Source organism: Monodon monoceros, unplaced genomic scaffold, assembly GCF_005190385.1.
Source record: "Monodon monoceros isolate NGI ecotype Baffin Bay Population unplaced genomic scaffold, NGI_Narwhal_1 Super_Scaffold_22, whole genome shotgun sequence".
Classification (NCBI taxonomy): Eukaryota; Metazoa; Chordata; class Mammalia; order Artiodactyla; family Monodontidae; genus Monodon; species Monodon monoceros.
Window position 1 is genome coordinate 6,326,338 of NW_021703779.1, and position 16,590 is coordinate 6,342,927.

Genomic DNA, 16,590 nt, shown 5'->3' on the forward strand with positions numbered 1-16,590 from the left:
GATGGAGAGTTAGGTGAAAATATTGCAAGTTATGAAATTGTATGTAGGGCATCAGTTGTGAAACCATAGAGTTGCCTTGGGGACTCGCATGAAGAGGGGGCTGACTCTGCCTGCGTCCAGAGCTCCTGATTCAGTAGGTCTGCGGTGGGAACCCAGAATGTGCACTTCTGTCAAGTTCCAAGCTGATGCTCTTGCCACTGGTCCAGGGGCTCCACTGAATTAAACAATTATGTGTTCAGAGGGCTGACAAGGACATCTTTGCTTATGGGGCAGAGCTTGTCAACACTGGCTGGCGTTCGGACTCCATGGGGAACTTTGAAAAAATATCAGTGTCCGGTGGGCGCACGAAGTGGTCCAGCCACTGTCAAAAACAGTTTGGTGTTTCCTCAGTGAAAAACTGAATTAGTGCACAACCCTACAGTTCCTCCCCTAGTCACGTATCCAGAAGAACGGAAAACAGGTGCTCAAACAGATGTACACCAACAGAGCAACTCAGAGTCAGGAGAGGTGAAAACAGCCCGATGTCTATCAACAGTTTAAGAGATAAGGAAAATGTGGTCTGTGTGTCCAGTGGAACAGTACTCACTGTAAAGGGGTGACACAGGCTACAGCGTGGACAAACAGTGAGAATATTAGGCTAAGGGAAAGAAGCTGACAAAAGACCACATTGTGTATCATTCTCCTTATATGAAATGTTCGGAACAGGCAAGTCCTTCGAGACAGAAAGCAGATGCTGGCGGCTGGGGGCAGGGGGGATGCAGAGGGACTGCTTAATCATTACAGAATTTCTTTGGGGTGACGAAAATGTTCAGAAACGTCTTAGTAGTGATGGTTGCACTACCCTGTGAATGTCCTGGAAGCTACTGGATAGTACGTTCGAACGTGGTTAATTTTATGTTATGTGAATTTTATCTCGCTTTTAAAAGAATGTCCAGGCAGCAGCGTAGAGCTTCTGATTTCACAGTTCTGGGATGAGTCTTCTTTGAAAGCTTCCCGGGTGATGCCAAGGCGCAGCTGGGATTGACTGAAAACCACTGGCCGGGTGGGGATTCCAACAGCAGTAACTCAGGTAGCCTTGAAGGAGGTGAATGGAGCTTCAGAAGGTGAAGGGGCAGCTTCAGCAGGTGGACTTTGTCCCTTTGCTACCCAATGTCTGTGCCCCAGCAGTATCCCGCCGCCTGGGAGCTTGTCAGAAATGTAGACCCGCTGGCGCCTCCCCAGACCTCCTGAGTCACAATCTGACTTTTGGCAAGATCCGCGTGGTTTACTACCCGATGACGCTCCAGGAGCACGGGAGCGATTGCACGGCCCCTCCAACGTCGCGTTTCATGCGAAGAGTTACGATTCCTTCTCCCGAGACACAGGGTTTCTATCGTCCTAGGGATTTCAGAAACGCTGCTTGTAAGAAAGTGGATGGAATTCATATCCTTGGGTATCTCTGAGTCTTCGAGAACCTCCCGCATCTGACTACTCTCCGTGAGCGTTGCACGGTTTGATATGTATTCCTGTCCCAAACTATTTGGACAGTGGGATTCCTTTCAAAGGACCACTTCCCGACGCTGACGGATGCTCGTCCTTTTCTATAAGGATAATGGCAGAATTGCTGCTTCAGGACAATTTTGAATCTTTTGGACCTGCTCCATCCAGTAGAACTTCAGAAACCACCTTGAATGTTGTAAAACTCCCAGAGTGACCCTATCTTTCAGTATCCAAAGACACTGAGCGAGAAGCGGTAGATAGAAATGACCACAGACTTCACTGAAATGTGCCGCTTTAAGACAAGAGGGGATGTGGAAGTTGGGGGGGAGGGAGGGGCAGGATTCCTCTACAACGTGGCTTTTCTCATCCTAAGCCAGGAAGACTCCTGTGAAATTTCAGCCCACAGTCAAGCTAAACCGGAAAGGTGAGATTGTCTAGACACACTGGGCATGTGCCTGCAAAATTCTCCACCTTCCTCTCATCTCCAGCACCATGGACTTGTCTATCAAATATCCCCAGGTTACAACTGGCCCAACTAATGCCTAAGAAAAAGTTTAATACGTATCTTTCAAATCCATGCTGAGGTGACTCAATTTCTACAAGATAATAAATCTACCCAGACAGGAAAGAAAGCTCATGAACTTGTGGACAAAAACCTCAACAGCCCCCTTTGTCCTATCGACAGACTGTTTTCCTCTCTGTAGTTCTCTGAATATCTGATAAATCATACTCAAATTTGTTTTTCTGGCAATGGCTGGAAAGAGCAATGTACTTTTTAACCTGATGCAATGCATTCAAGAAGGTGTGTGGATGCGGACCTCAGAGGGCAAAGATGAGATTGGTTCCAATATTGAAGTGATGGAAAATGATTTTCCTGTGCTATGTGTCAATCTTTTAATATTAGTTCATAGATGGGATGATGACTCTATCTGTAGCCCTTTAAACCCAAGCTGCCCCTTAGCTTTCACTTCTGCTCAAGATTTCATGAATCGATGACAAATAACCATTGTAGAAAAATGAGGACAGTTTTTTTCCACTTTAATATAGTCAAAAGAATATCCTGGGCTTCCCTGGTGGCGCAGTGGTTGAGAGTCCGCCTGCCGATGCAGGGGACACGGGTTCGTGCCCCGGTCCGGGAAGATCCCACATGCCACGGAGCGGCTGGGCCCGTGAGCCATGGCCGCTGAGCCTGCGCGTCCGGAGCCTGTGCTCCGCAACGGGAGAGGCCGCAACAGTGAGAGGCCTGCGTACCGCAAAAAAAAAAAAGAAGAAGAATATCCAGCCCAGGCCCACATTTCTGAGCTCAGTTAGTTTCCAGAGATTTAACGGTTCCATAAAACAAGTGATTCACAAACAGTTTGAAGCAACGAGTGAGCAGAAGCAAATAAAATGAGGTGAAATGATGCTCATTGCTATTAGGCTGCAGGCACTGAGGAAAATGTCTTTAAAAAAAAGGCTTTCTAGTGAGAAAATTAACATCTGCTTATTTATTTATTTCCTGGTTAGAGGACATATGTGAAGGCATCTTCTGTTCAACATGCTTTTGGTTCTGTGTTCCTAGGAACAGGCACAATTTCTCTGTTGAGCTTTTGCAGGGAGCTGCAAACTCTAACCTATGGGCCAAATGCAGGCCCCATCTGATGTTGGAAACTTCTTTTGGAACACGGCCACGCTCGTTCATTTCCATGCCATCTACGGCTGCCTTCACGTGGCACAGCAGTTGTGTCGTTCTGGCTCTTAGCAGAACGCTTCTGCATATAAAGTTATTTCTGCATGCACCTCATGATAGGGAGAGTTAAAATATCAACATTTAAAAAGAAAAAACAAAAACCTGTATCCACCGATGATGGATAAACATTATTTCTGGCTGTGTCTGTGAAGGTACATCCAGATGAGACCAGCATTGAATCGGTACACTGGACAAAGCAGGTGGTCCTCCTCAGGGTGGGTGGGCATCAACCTATCTGCCGAGGACCTGAAAAGAACAAAAAATGGAGGATTGTTGAATTCCCTCTCAGTCTCTCTGGCTGACTGCTGAGCTGGGACACTGGTGTCCTGTCCTTGGACTGAGATGGACACCATTGCTACCCTGGTTCTCAGGCCTTCACACTCAGACTGAGGCCCTTCCTGAGCCTCTGGCTTGCAGAGGGCAGGTTTCGGGACTCCTCAACCTCCATAACTGTGTCAGCCAATTCCTTATATAAATGATCTTCAGATAAATAGATAGATAGATAGATCTACATATAGATACATATCTCCCATTGGTTTTGTTTCTTTCTGTGGAGCACCCTGGCTAATACAAAGAGGAATCCATTAAGTTTTCTTAACTCTTGTTGCCCAGTTCTACAAACTTTCATTGAGGACCATCTCTGTGGATGGTGGGGTGAAGATTAGAAAGACAAAGGAAACAACTCTTGCCCTTAAGATGGTCTAATGGGTGAGATGCAAAAGACTATGAACTTAAGTGGAGGGTCAGACATGCCTTGAGAGAGATATTCACAAAGTGTCTACTTTGGATGATGGATCAAAAAGGTATAAAACCCATAACAGAATAGGGTTGCACAAGGTTTCATCAAGAAGATGTATTTCAGGTAGTCTTCAGAAATGCAATGTGTGAAAAGGAAAGGGCATTCCAGGGTGCAGGACTGAAGGTGGCCAGTGCAGGTGGTGTCGAAGTATCCCACACAAATGGGTTTCTGGAGCAGAGCAAAAGTGTACCACTTCTGAGTGGCACGTTTCCAAGGGGGACCTCCTCAGGTGTCCTCTGTGACGGTTCAGTGCCCCAAGGCTCTGAGCCTGGGATACACACAAGAGAGGAGTGGGAAATAAGGCAGATGGGACTGAGCTGGGATGGGGGCAGGTGCGACTTCCTGGGTGGAGGAGTTTGTGTTGAACACAAAGGAACAATTTCGGACGGCAAAGCAACAAACTATGTACTGTGATTTAACTATTGCATATGTTAGTGGGCTGGATTGGAAGAGGCAAAGCCTTACTACTCTGTTGGCGAAATCTTCCATCCCTTGATGATTTTTGTCATCAGACAATGGGGTGTCACCATCTTTTTCTCATCATGTGACACCTAATGGGAGATATTTGCTTTCAGGTGTAGGTCTTCTGTTCACGCCCACCAAGCAGCCTGACACTGCGTATCGTTTGACCAGGTTCTGAATGATTTAGGAGTTGACAATTCTGTTCCTGATGCGGTTGGACACAGCATGCATCAGTGGTGGCATGAAATATCGCTGGAGGGATGCAGCCCCACCTGAAAGTTGGCAACCTGTCCATCTTCTTCTTTCTTCTTTGCCTATCATAGGACAAAGGCATTTCTTATAGACTTAAGTTAATTTACGTGGTGGACCGTGCCAGTGTGTGATATGTGTCAACCCCAATAGGTACCGAGAGGGTAAGACGTGGATCCATCACGAAGCCCTGAAAACAAACGTGGCACACCTGCCTCCATCCTTACCTACCTGTGTGGTCCTGGCAAGTCACCTCACCACTCTGGGCCTCTGGTTTCTAAACTCCAAAACAAGGGGGCAGCAAACTTTTTCTATAATAGGCCAGATGGTAAATGTGTTCGGCTTTTCGGGCCATACAGCCTCTGCTGCATCCACTCAGCTCTGCCTTTGTGGAGACCACAGGTCAGTGAATAGGTGTGGCCAGATCTGGACTAGATCTCTGGACTAGATCTCTCCCAGCCCTTATTAACACCTTGTGATGGCAAATGAACTTACCTACAAAACAGGAGCAGACTCACAGACATAGAGAACAGACTTGTTGCCAAGGGGGAGGGGGGTGGGGGAGGGGTGTACTGGGAGTTTGGGATTAGCAGATGCAAACTGTTACACATAGAATGGATACCCAGCAAGGTCCTACTATATAGCACAGGGAACTATATTCAATATCCTGTGATAAATCATAATGGAAAGGAATATAAGAAAAGAATGTGTATATATGTATAACTGAATCACTTTGCTGCACAGCAGAAATTAACACAACATTGTTAATCAACTATACTTCAATAAAATTTACAAAATGAATGAATATCTTGTGATGGGAAGGCAAGGAGAAATTCAGAATTTTCTTGAGCTTTTCATTTCTCATGGGAGAGAGCTCCCTTTGGTCAAGGTAAAAATTTGGCATGGGGGAAACATACAAAATTAAAAGAGAACCCATACAATGGGAAGGAATCAGATTCAGTCACCCCATTCACCTGTGCTTTAAGCTTGTCATTCCCAAGGCAGACTTTGGAAAGGCTTTGGAGATCATTTGCAGAACAGACTGCTTCCAACATGTCTTCCTTTTGGATCGCCTGGGCTCCATGGGGGCACATGGATCCCGGCAAGTGATTGGAGACTGTTGCTTCCCATCATTGTTTTCTTGCCACCAAAATTGCTATTTATTTAAGAAGGACTGAGAACCCAGCTGCCGGGCTTCCCTGGAATCCTGTCCGACAGACTCAACGAGCCTGTGATTTTTCTATAAAGCAGCTCTCTGAGCAGCAAGAAGATGCTGCAGTGCTTACACACCTCTGCAGTTCCCTCAAATACGGGAAAACGTAAACAATGCAAAAGACAAACTCAAAACACAAGCTATCAGATGAAGCCTTCCTGACAGCATAAACAAGAAGCAAGCAAGAAAGGGGGAAGAAAATCATCCTGATTTTTGTTTGTCTGTTTGAATCACGGAATTGAAATGGAGGCTCCTGCCACCCTGCCTTGTTGCCGTGGGTGTCTCAGTGATGAACAGTCACGGGCTCCCTCCCGCCCACCCCCGTGGATTAATGAGGGGCCAGACAGGAATTGCAGAACCGCCACGTGGTGTGACCTTACCTGATAAGCTTGTCCTGCCTTCCCTGCCGAAGGTGAGGAGGGCCGTCAGCACGCGGCCGGCTGTTTCTCCCACACCTTAATGAGAAAAATTGACCTGCTTACTCTCCAGCTGTCTTCTGTGTGTCTAATCCTAGTAATTTCTGCGAAACTGCCCCCTCCTTACGTGTTGAAATCAAGCAGAAGCCCTCAAGGATGGCGTATCTTGGGCAGACGACACGGACTCGGGTTGGAGGAGTGACAGGCTTGTTGGGAAGACCAGTGAGCTTCCACACACCGGCTTCAAGACCCATCCTGAGGACGGTGCACGTGATTCACCTGGCACCTCACGCTCTGTGCTGGTCAACCGCGCACCTTCCCCCTGCACACACAAACGTAGTACTTCAGGCTTCTGTGTTGTGCTCTTAATGCAGTGCAGCCTGTGCTGATTTCTACAGGGGGGCCATTTATCTGGAGCAAGAATAAACATTGCAAATAAAACCCACGGCTTTCCTGTGATGAGCTAGTTTTCTGTACATAAAACTTGTATAATAATGATCTGCCCTTGTGAACTTCCTGTTGAAAAATTATTTACTTTTCGAATATGCATGTGTGTTGGTTAAAGAGAATGCTGTCTATTGGGATGGAAAAAAAAAAAAAACCTGAAGAAAAACCAGGATTTCAGATCAACTCCAGCAATCTGGATACGTGATGAATTTTCTGTGATTTCTGGATCTTGCCATTTTTATTTCAAAAATAATTCTTACAGGTCATAATAGCCAGTATCAGTATTCTCAACACTAGGAAATTATCTATATTTACTTAATTTCCCCCGCAGCCTTAAGGCAGAACTCGTCATTACTACCATTTTTGGGAAGGTACTCAAGACAACACAACCAGTAAGTGGAGAGACCTTTGGAACCAGGCAGAGTGGCTTCAAGGCCCTGTTCTTAAACCCCGTATTACGTTGCATAGAACCTAGGTTTCTCCACCTCGGCACGACTGACGTTTGGGGCCCGATGACCCTCTGATGTGGGGCGTCCTTTGCACTGTGTGGTGTGGAACAGCATCCCTGGTCTCCACCCCCCACACGCCAGGAGCACTTGTCCCCCCAGTCGTGACAACCAGCAGTGCCTCCAGACACAGCCAGTTATCTCCTGGAGTGGGAGGGGGAAACAGGAGTGCAGCATGGCCCATTTTCGAACCACTAATTTTAGGATATGCTTCTTTGAAATCAGAGGGTTATAAACCGAGATGCGTCCAGGGGCCAGGCAGAGCACATACAGAAGGGACCGGGCTCATTGTAACGAGGATTTCAGTTCTGCCTAGTTACCATGCAGCACGGAGAAAGAGAGACTGCGAACAACACTACCTGCAGGGGTTATCTTTGGCCCATGGGTTGCCGTTTTGTGATTCCAGGAACTAAAGCAGGGTTTCTTCACCTTGGCACTACTGAAATTTGGGACCGGGTGGGTCTTTGTGTTGGCCTGGGTGGGTGGGCAGGGGAGCTGTTCTGTGTACTGGAGGATGTTTAGCTGCAGCCGTGGTCTCAACCCCCCAGATTCCAGTACCACCCCCTCACAGTTCTGACAACACAAAACAGGTCCAAACCCTGCCCAGTGTCCCCAGAGAGGACAAAATTGCCCGGACGGAGAACCCCCTGGGATGAACCACATGAAACGGCCAACACTTAGTTATTTCTGATGTGCAGAAGTGCAGATTTCATGTGGTCCCATCTCATACTCTCAGCAGTGCCCTAAGCTTGCCTGATAGGTTAGTTTCTCAGGTGGGCTGGAGCGGGGACAGGTCACATATAAGGGGAAGTGGACACGTGGGAAACCTGTTCAAACCCAGAAACTCCGGTGAGTGCAGTGCTCTCCAAGGCAACCCTGATTCTGGCCAGACTAAAATGAGAACCACCTGATTTATGGACTTTGCCATCACGGGGTTTCGAAGCACATGTACAGAAGAACTGTCCATAGAGAAGCATGAAGGTGGACCTTGATGGGGCCTCAAAGCAGTTTCTTAAAGGCTTAAACCGACAGAACTTGAACCGCCTTTTTCCCTCCCCACCACGATGTCCACTCCATCATGAACGAGATCTTCAAGCACATGTGACTCTCTCATTCCTGATGCACCTCTGGGTTGGGCTGTGGGCGCTGGTTCCAAGTCCACCTGTGCTTCGTGGCCGAGCGTGAAATGACCGTGGGTTGTGTTCCAATGTGGACAAAGGGCACCTGTGACTAAGGGTGAAGGGGCATTGTCCTAAATCCTCATTAGGACCAAGGTGAGCCCATTAAAATGCATCGTTATTCCCATCCAGCCGTGCAGTCCACATTCAGCACCGACTAATGAGGAAAATAAAACAGAAAGCGGTTCCCCTTTCTGTTTCTGTGAGGTCTTCCTTCAGGACAATGCGGGGCCTCGTTAATGAGCTCATTCCATAATAAAGCGAAGATATGGACAAATGTCAGCGTGCCTCTGAAGCAGCGCTTTCGCCGGCAGATGCATGTCACACAGTAATGGCACTGGTTCGCGTTTGTTAACAATGAACCCACACATGTCCCTGTTGACCGGATTCTTTATGTGACATTAGCCTGGCTACGCTAAATAACGACCCCACAGCCTTGCGATGCTGGGCCGTGTGAGTACAGTTTCCTAGTTTTAAATGTAACCTCTTTATGGAAAATAAAGTCAGTGAAGAAAAAGTCGCACACTCCTGATAAAGGTTTGATGTATTGTTACGGTTTTTAAAGCAATATATACCATCTAAGTGAACGTAACATGCACGTTCTTCCATCTCATTAAAGGCTCTTTTGTTGCTAAGTTGAGAGTAGCTTTATTCTTTTTATTTTAATTATAAACATTTTATTTTGACACAATTATAGATCTAGCATTGTAAGAAATGAAAGAGACATAACATGTATGATGTACCCAGTTTCCTGCAACAGTATAATTTTGCAAACCTGTGGTACACCGGGCAGTTGATAGAATCAAGATGTTCGATATTTCCATCACCACAGGGCTGCCTCATGTTATCCCTTGATACCCACACCTACTCCCCTCCTGCCCCCACCCTCTCCTTAACCCCTGGAAACCACTAATTTAGTCTCCATTTCTTCAGTACTGTCATTTAAGGGATATTATGTAGATAGAATCATGACCTTTGGAATTGGCTTTTTTTCATTCAGCATATAATTCTCTGGATATTCATCAGGTTGTCCTGTGTATCAGTAATTTGCTGTCTTTTTAATTCTGAATACTATTCCAAATTTGTATCCGTTCACCCACTGAAGTAAATCTAACTTGTTTCTCTTTTTGACTATGACAGATAGAGCTGCTTTAAACATTTGTGTATAGATTTTTATGCGAACATGAGTCTTCATTTCTCTGGGATAAATGCCCAGGAGTGAAATTGCTAGGTTCTATGTTAGTTCCATGGTCAATTATTTAAGAAACTGTCACACTGTTTTCCACAGTGGCTTTACAATTTTATATCCACACCGGCAATGTATGAGGGATTCATTTTCTCTGCATCATTGCCAGCATTTGCCCTGGTCGATATTTTTTTATTTTACCCATTTTGATAGGCGTAGAGTGATAGCTCATTGTAGTTTTAATTTGCAATTTCTCTAATAGCTAATAATGTTGAACATCTTTTCATATTCTTATTTGCCACCTGTATGTCTTCTTCAGTGAAATGTCTCTTTATGTCTTTTGTCCACATTCTAACTGGACTGTGCTTTTTCACTGTTGTGTTTTGAAGGTTCTTTGTATATTCTAGACACAAGCTTTTTGTCAGGTATATGGTGTGCAAGTATTTTCTCCCACTCTATAGTTTGTTTTTTCATCCTCCTAACAGAGCCAATGTTTTAAATTTTGATGAAGATCAATTATTTATTATATGAATTATGCTTTTGGTGTCAGGTCTTAGAACAGTTTTATTTCTTCCTTTCTGATCTATATGTCTTTTATTTTCTTACTGCACTGACTCGAACTTCCAGCACTTTGTTGAATAAAAGTTGTGAACCTGGGCATCTTTGCCTTGTTCCCTGTTTTAGGTGAAAACATTCAGCTTTTCACCTTTACGTATACTGTTAGCTGAAAGTAGTTTATAGCTTCTTTTTCTACAGTTGAGAATGTTTCCCTCTATTTCTACTTTTTTCAGAGTATTTTTTTAAGGCCTCATTAGCTTTTAATGCAAAACTGCATCCACAATCATTCTAGAAAGGGCAGGTTCCTCAAATTCAACATGTAGTCAGAGAAGGGAATCCAGGAAAATGAGGGAGTACGAAGCTCTCTTCCGAAGCCCAGCCACGTGACAAAGCCAGAGGCATCTCCAAAGCCACAGATGTGCCAGCAAACCAGGTGAAGAAGGCTGCTGCAGCTTGAAAAAGTAACTTTACCACCTTAATACCTGGATCCTCTGAGAGCTGTCTGTGCGATAGAGGAAATTGCCTTCCGTTCCTGACGATGAGGGAGGTACCAATTCCTTCTCAAATTCATTGGAACTAAAAGATCCTGAATGGTTTCTCTGCCTTGTCTTTCCCATCATGGCAGCATTTGTGAGCGTGACGTGTCTCAAAGAGTCGTTAAGGTAACGATTCAACAAGCTGCTCTTGCATTTTGGGGGCGACACGTAGTCCTCATGGGCCCGTGACTCTGGCCCCACTCCAGCTTTTATGACTGAGCTCTCACTTTTAATCACAGGATGGTGGACTGGATTATTATAGCCTTCTTCATCCATGGGGTTTCGTGGAGGATTTTCTCCACCTTCAGAACATGAGTCATCACTGCTTACACTCAGCTGCTCAGCGTTTCCTTGAACATACTTATTGTACAACTTTATTCTTAAGGCCCACCTTAAATCTGGCTGTCGAACAGTATTCTTAAGCTGACGTCTTGCATTAGCAAACCAATTTGACACCTGCACTAGCGTCATCTGCGAGCCGAGCGCCAGGAGAATCTTCTCCGTCTTTGTGGGGTACGGATTGTCGCGGTGCTTGTGCGGCCACTGCTTGAGGGGCCACACCATGTCCTGCAGGGCCTGCCACTTGTGCCTCACCTTCCCGCCATTCTGCCGAGCCCCGGTCCTCCCGTGTCTCAGGCCCAGGTTGTCCTTGAGGGGCGCGCCGTCCATAATGCCCACCTCGGGGTGAGAGTGCCTACTGTCTGGGACGCCGCCGTAGGGCCTGCCACCCTGCTCCCATTCCAGAGCCCCGTGGTGCTCAAAAAGCACGGCGCTGCCGAGCTTGTTGAAGATGATGGTGTTCATGGCGTGCGCGGGCAGGGCCGCGCGGCGCGGCCGCAGCGCCTTGGGGCCGGGCCGCCGGGAGCTCCGCAGGGCTTGGGTTCCTCCTCTTAGCCCCGGCCACCCAGCCCCCAAAGAATCTCAGCCTTTTCAGAGTATTTAACATGAATGGATACCAATCTTTGCCTTTTAATTGGAATATTTAGACCATTTACATTTAATATAATTTTTTATATGTTAGGGCTAAATTATGCTACTTTTTTGTTACCTCTGTTTTTCATTTTTCTATATTATTTTTTCTGCCTTCCCGTGGATTGCTTGAATGTTATTTCGAATCCCATTTTGGTTTATCTATAGCGTTTTTAGAGTATCTCTATATATAATTTTTCAGTGGTTTTTCCAGGTATTATATTATAAATTCATAACTATCACAGTATACTGATGTCACCATTTACCAGTTTTAGTGAACTGTAGAAGTCTTATCTCTCTTTACCTTCACCCATTTATATTATAATTATATTATGCAGTTTTTCATCAAACACTTAGAACCACATGAGACACTGTTCTAATTTTTGCTTCAACCCTCAAGTGTAATTTAGAAAATTCAAAAGGAGAAGATAAGCATCCAAATTTTTGCATATTGTTGTTTTTCCTCCATGATGTTCTAGTATTTCTTCTTTTATCATTTCCCTTCTATTTAGAAAATTTCTTTAGCATTTTAGTGTAGGTTTGCTGTGGATGTATTCTCTTAGATATTCTTCATCTGAAAATGTCTTAATTTCCCTTTCATTCCTGAAGAATTTTTCAGCATCCAAAAGATATTGTGCCACTTCCAAGTGGTCTCCATGGCTTCTGATGAGAAATCTGCTGTCTTTGAATTTTTCTCCCTGTAGGTAAGGTGTTGTTTTTTGTGGCTGCTTTCAAGATTTTTCTTTGTGTTTGGCTTTCAGGAGTTTATTAAGATGTATCTTGGCATGGATTTTGGGGGGTTTATCCTCTTTGGAATTCATTCAGCTTCTTGAATTTGTAGGTTTACATCTCTTGTCAAACTAGAGAAGCTTTCGGCTGTTATTTCTTCAAGGTTTTTTCAGCCTCACCCTCTGTCTCTTGTCCTTCAGGGACTGTGTCCATTATGTTGTCTCTAATTGGGAGATACAGCTCACAGACTATGCACAAAGAGGGATTCTGGTATCTCTTGGCTACATCTGTGTGAATCTTCTATGTTCCTTATACATAAGATATTTTGCTATCTGACCTTAGTTTTCTCTTACTAATTCTTTAAAGCTTTCACAGATTGGATCACTTACTAATTATTTCAGATCACTTTTGGGCAAAAAACTTACAAGGTCCTAAAAATATCCATTAAGGATTTTTATTGTCATATAAATCTGCAGTATATTTGGGAAAAATGGGCATAATTAAAATGTTTATATTTTAAATCCTGGAACATGCTCTTTTGTCTGTTTCTACAAGTCTAATTTTATATTCCTTAGTAAAGTTTTATGATTTTCTAGGTAGCTTTTACGTATTTCTTATTAAGTTCATTTCTAGATTTTGTTTGTGTGTTTTGCTGTTGGGGTGGGGCCTTTTCAGGTAATATCTTAAAATTAGTTTGTTTTTTTTTATACATGTGAAAACTTGTTTTATTGTTATTTATATTGTATTTAGCCATTTTATGGAATCTGTAATTAACGCTAGTTGTTTTTCAATACTATTTAGTCTCTTTTAGAGTATTTCTCATACATTTCCTGATTCCTGCCACAGATTCCCAAATTTTCAGCACAAAACAGATTAAAGCATATTCTGAAAGACGGGTAATAAACACAGTTGCCCATGGTCAGTAATTTTGGCAAAAGCCTCATTTTAATTCCTCACCTGCTGATTCACAATTCACCATATCATATTAAAGGCTTTGAGAAGCCTTGCTTTAATTAAACAGCCTTGTTTAACCCTGCTTCATCCGATGATTTCCATTTACAAGTCACACACCTCAAAAACCCATGGAAAATGCATAGAAATCCTGCATAAATTGAATTTAGAAGAGAAGCATCTATTATCTTAAAATATAGAAAGGTCTCTCAAATCCATATAAAACCAGTGAACTCCCCGTTAGAAAAATGGGCAACTAACGGGAATAAGACCAATGGCTGATACACTGTTCCCCCCCCCCCCGTGAAATTAACAACCCAAACCATGATGGTATCCAGCCTTGCCTTTGTTTCAGACGCTCTGTGGATAGAGTGGAAATGTCTGCTGTGCACTGAAATTTGAATTCTTTATAATTGCTTATAATTCTAGCCGCCCAGCCCACGATGGGGAACCATCTGCCTTGCATTCTGCTCCATGAGCAGTTCGCCTCATCAATCTGTCTGTTCCGTTGCCGTAGCAGGGATCTCTCTGTGGTTACTGCCCTACTTTCTGATGCCTGCGTTGTTTGACTGCCTATTTTACTGGCCAAAGTGTCTGTTTTGTGTAAAGATGAAAGTTTTGCTGCACTCCGTGTGCGTGCAACAGGTGGATGTGGATCATTTTCTAGCTACCAACTACCAGCACCAGGAGAAAGCGTTGAAAGAATTCTAGAGAGAGAAAGACACCAGCCAATAATTCCCTGGTTCTGCACTGGTTGGAGGTGATAAACCTCCACGTAAGGAAACACCATGGTGCCAGTTCAAAGCTCCCGTTTCTTGTAAGCATCCTTGGCATGAAACAGGATGTACTCTCTCTGCCTTTCTGGAGGACAGTACATCAAGAGGTGTAAAAATATCCATGACCTTTGATCCATAATTAATTACCCAGAAAAATATTCAGAGATGTCCACCATAATTTAAGTCAAGAAAATTCACAACAGTGTTCCCTGAAATAGCAAGGAAAAATTCCACAGTGCTCAATAATAAGGAACATTTCATTACAAAAGATGTAAATATGATAAGACATATGAATTACGATATATGCAGAGGTTATGTAATTATGTAGCTCAGGGGTCAGTGAACCTTTTCTGTAAGAAGCCAAATAGTAAATACTTTAGGCTTTAATCATACAGTCTCCATCACAATTACTCAACTGCCCTTATGGGGCAAAAGCCATCATAGTCAACGTGGAAAGGGATGGGAAGGCCGTGTTCCAATACAATTTCATTTATAGACACTGAAATCCGAATTTCATATCCTTTTCATGTGTTGTGAAATATCATTTTTATTTTTTCAGCTATTTAATTTCAAGGTAAAAACCACTCTTAGCTTGTGAACTGCACAAAAAACATTCTGGTCAATATTCCCTTGGGTTTCAGTTTGTTCTCCCCTTAAATAAAATCATGTTTTCAAATGCAATTTTACATGAGAAAACACTCACAACATAATATCAATTGGAAAACAGGTAGGATCTAAAACCGTTTTTAGAATAATAAAAAGGACTTGAAAGAAATACCCAAAAGTATTAAAATGCTTTTCTCTGTAGGGTGGCCTTTGAATGATTTTTATTCCCTTTGTACGCTTTTCTGTGTTTGCTAAATGCTTTACAATGAGTGAGCATTATTCTTGTAATAAGTAATGTTACTTTGAAAAATGTTCTTCTAAAAAATTATTCTCAAGCTGGTTCTTTGTCCTGGCATTTTAAGGATTCATTTTCCATATTTTGAAATTTATTTCCTTTCTCCATCATTTGTTTTCTTCTTTCAGGGATGTTTGTCATCTATTTTGAGGACATCCTTCATTCATTTCCTTACTCATTCTTTTCCTGTTTTCCCCTCTCTCTCCCAACAATCTTTCTCAGGTATGACATTTTTCAAAGTTCTATTCTGAGCCCAATGGGGAAAAATATTAAACATATTCATTATATTGGAACTATGCTTTCCAACACCACTGATTTAATTTTAACATTTTAGGGACCAAGAGATTCCTCAATGTTGTGACCGAGATGTTTTCAACAGAAAATTTAACCATGTCAAAAATGATGAAAAATAGATTTCTCCTTAATGTGCCCTGACCCCTGTGAAGTTCGTTGGGCCACGATTCCCTTATCCGAGGGGGAGGAAGAATGGCTTTAAGTAGCTTCCCTTCTTTGCTGTGTGGCCTTCCTCTGTTCCAAATCCATGTGCATCTCATTCCTGCTCCCCTAGGGGAAGTCCTCTTAGAATATTTTTAACATCCAATCAGAATATAGACCCACAGGGCTTCCCTGGCAGTGCAGTGGTTGAGAGTCCGCCTGCCGATGAAGGGGACATGGGTTCGTGCCCCGGTCTGGGAAGATCCCACATGCCGTGGAGCGGCTGGGCCCGTGACCCATGGCCGCTGAGCCTGTGCATCCGGAGCCTGTGCTCCGCAACGGGAGAGGCCACGGCAGTGAGAGGCCCGCGTACCGCAAAAAAAAAAAAAAAAAAAAAAAAAGAATATAGACTCACAGTCCAGGCAGGTGTCCCTGGGACATTCAGAAGTTATCTAGTCAAGTGGCATAGCTAGTTGTTTCCATGGCAAATGTTTCCTGAGGACCTGCTTTGCAGCAGACACTGTTCCAAGGCCTGGAAATGCAGGGATGCACTCCTGGACATATATCTGGACAAGACTCTAATTCAAAAAGATACATGTGCCCGTGTGTTCATAGCAGCACTGTTTACAATAGCCAAGACATGCACGCAACCTAAATGTCCATCGACAGATGAATGGATAAAGAAGATGTGGTACATATACACAGTGGAATATTACTTAGCCATAAAAAAGAATGAAATAATGCCATTCGCAGCAACACGGGTGGACCTAGAGATTGTCATACTGAGCGAAGGAAGTCAGAAAGACAAATACCATGTGATATCACATATATGTGGAATTTAAAATATGATTCAAATGAATCTATCTATGAAACAGAAACAGACTCATGGACATAGAAAAGAGACTTGTGGTTGCCAAGGGGGAGGGGCTTGGGAGAGGAATGGAGTGGGAGATTGGGGTCAGCAAATGTAAGCTTTTTTTTTCTTTTTAACATCTTTATTGGAGTATAATTGCTTTACACTGGTGTGTTAGTTTCTGCTTTACAACAAAACGAATCAGTTATATATATACA

General features: G+C 43.7%; 1 pseudogene; it reads right to left on the minus strand.

Annotated features, from left to right (window-relative positions):
• Positions 1–10,689: 10,689 nt before the first annotated feature.
• Positions 10,690–11,562, minus strand: LOC114906409 (annotated as a pseudogene).
• Between the last annotated feature and the right edge of the window lie 5,028 nt (positions 11,563–16,590).